The sequence below is a fragment of the Nicotiana sylvestris genome, chromosome 5, assembly GCF_000393655.2.
Source record: "Nicotiana sylvestris chromosome 5, ASM39365v2, whole genome shotgun sequence".
Classification (NCBI taxonomy): Eukaryota; Viridiplantae; Streptophyta; class Magnoliopsida; order Solanales; family Solanaceae; genus Nicotiana; species Nicotiana sylvestris.
The window spans coordinates 77,311,020-77,314,310 of record NC_091061.1 but is presented as its reverse complement, the minus strand read 5'-3'; positions in this window follow the sequence as shown (position 1 = coordinate 77,314,310).

Genomic DNA, 3,291 nt, shown 5'->3' with positions numbered 1-3,291 from the left:
GGTACGTGTGCGAATTCTTGTGTTAGTTATTGTCATTGGTCGTATGAGGTCATTGTCGTTATTCATAATTATAGTCCTGTATGGCATTGGGTTATTAAGCTTCTATGGGGAAAGTTGGTAGTACTGTTGTTACAAAGGCGACTCTGCCAAGTTTATATAGATCCCACAGCATTAAACATTCGAGGACGAATGTTTCTAAGAAGGAAAGGATGTTACATCTCGCATTTTCGTACGTTAAAAGTTTCGTCTTTAGTTAATTGACGTAGACTCGGGGATGAGATTATCTTGAGGTTAACGCATTTACGCTATCTATAACTAGCGGTAAATAAGTGTCATCTATAACTAGCGGTAAATAAGTGTCATGAAGGATAAAGGGTACACGAATTAGAGAAAACGAGTTTCGTTGAAAATGGCCAATTTGGGAAAAAGTGCGGGTCGAGCGATACTACCCGATAATTATGGACGTGATATATATATATATATATATAGTATATTAAAAACTAGTAGTATTCTTAAGTAATTTGGGATAATTTTTTAAATTATGCGGGTAATTGATTAATTATCGGGTAACGGGACATTACCCAATTAACTAATAAGTGGACAAAAATTAATAAATTACAAATCTAACATGTGGCAAGAAGCCACAAACCTAGAGATGACTAAGTAGTCATTTATGCCTAGGTGGCTACCTAAGCTTAAGTAGAAATTTAATAATTAATTTTAATTAAATAAAACAAGACTTGTTACATTTCTATACTGGATAGAAAGAAAGAACCAAAAACATTAATTTCTTGGTTTGATGTTCCAAATTTCATTCAAAGATTTTCCAAGAATCAGCAACAAATTTCGTTCAAGGCCACAACCAATAAAACAACGAAAAATGCTCATCTATTTACATCCAGTTGTAAAAATCATGTCCAAGAATTATTACAATGGAAAGATGACAAGAAAAAGTTTCAAAGAATTCAAGAAAGCTTCATTCTACTAGTTAATGTGTCCTAGCTAGCATTCTATGGAAACCAGCGTATTTCCAGAAAGACAATTCCTATATCAGAATTTCAAAGAAGCAGAAGGAAATTTTGTTCAAGAAATTCAAAAAGAAGAAGCTTAATCCGATTTTTTTTGAGTTCTAAGTTCAGTCAACGAAGATTTTCCAACGGAATATTATACGGAATTTTTCCTACTCCAGGTATGTTAAGGCCATCCCTTCTTTCTTTTGGCATGGTCCAAATTATACAGGAGAAACGAACAAACGCACAGTTTCTATAAATTACTCTATTTATAGAAATAGTAGGGGTGTCTATATTCTTGATTCCCCATGAGAATTATTATTATCTTCTATTCTTGGGTCTCAGAATAATAAGCAGTTGAAAAAGTTTATCCGGAAGGAATATTGAGATTATTACATATTTTTCATACATTTCACCCATTTATACATGTGCATTGACCCATGACCAGATAGGGTTATATACGCGTATATATGTAAATATATGTATATGGGATATGGAAAAAGATTACGGCGTTATATACGCATCATCACCTGATCAGCTAGTATATGTTGATGATGTTGCCCGCAGTGGTTGAGACAATATGATGGGATGCCCTCAGTGGCTTGATGATATAATGTACACCTATACCTATGCATGGCACGACATTTATACGAATGTGCATGACATTATAAATGTTTTAGAATTTATAAAGTTATTCAGATTTAAAGACGTATTTCTATATTCCATGTTTCATCTATGTCTTTTACGTACTAACTTTCATGCCTTACATACTCAGTATATTTTTCATACTGACGCCCTATTTCACGGGGCCTGCGTTTCATGCCCGCAGGTGCAGGTAGGCAAGTTGACGGTCCCCCTTCTTAGGATCCCTGATCAGCGAGAGTTGTCGTGCTCTACTTGATCCGGAGCTGCTTTGATTTTGGTACGATACGTTTGTATATATATGTGTGTGTGTGTGTGTATGTGTGTATGTGTGTGTGGGTATGACGTGGCTTAGTCCCGTCTTTGTACAGTTATATTTCTATTAGATGTCTGTAGACAGTATGTCTAGTTGGGTTGTATGTGGCCTTGCAACTTTCAGTTTTGGATGTATAGTTGTCTATAGCAGCCTTGTTGACTCGCCCACTGTATTCTGCATATATATGTATATATGCCTTGTTGGCAGGGTTTTTTCGTGTATGTTATTTTCGTAATTTAGCAGATGTTATTCAGGTTCATATCTTAGACGTATGCTTAGGGGTATTTGACAGGTTGGACCCAGGCACCCATCATGGTCCATCGGTTTTGGTCGTAACAGATTTTCTCCCGGTTAGAGATAAGTAACGATTGTAAATTTGGACCTGAGGGTATGAAACCCGGGAATTTCATTCTATTTGATAAATGAGGTGATGCACATGCTAGGTGACGGGCGTGTGGGCGTGCACCCGCAGGGATTGTGACTTGATTCGTCCCGTGACAACTGTAGAGTTGCATATTTTGATAAACTCTATATGATATCTATGTGTTTTAGAAATGAATCTGTTAACTTGGGCTGAATGCCATATTTGGGGCCTTGTGTCGTACTGTTTGGATCCTCATGGGTATTTTACTACTATCCTCACACTGTTTTTATTCGAAAGCAGATCATCAGTCATGATTTATACCTGTTTATGGTTTGATGTAGTTTCATTACTCTACTTTCAAATATATGAAAGTTGTTTGGGTTGAGATCCATAATTTTTCACTGAAATGTCCGAGTGGCTGTGAGGTTAATGACTGAGAGAGGTCGAGGGCCTGATGGTGAGGATTATATATTTATGGATCGGGCTGCACGCCGCAGCGATATTTATATGCATATGGATTGAGCTGCATGGTGCAACGATATGTTGGATCAGGCTGCACGCCGCAGGGATATAGCGCTTGGGCTGTAAGAGCCCCTCCGGAGTCTGCACACCCCAGTAAGCGCAGCCGACTATATATGCTTACGGATCGGACTGCACGTCGCATCGGCTATTATTATGAGATGTCTATTGAGCAGGAGTGCTGAGTATGAGCGTTGATTGATAAGAGTTGAGTCACAAGTGACTGAGAGGCTTGCTAGAAGTGATATATATATATATATATATATATATATATATATATATATATATATATATGAGTGATACTTCGCCAGAGGGGCTTGTTTTATGCAATTATTGTTTCACTCTTCTTTTATACTGAGCCTCTATTGAAAAATATTGAACAAATATTTTAAATGATTTCACACTGAAACTGGAGTTTTTAGAGATGTTCGGAAATTGAA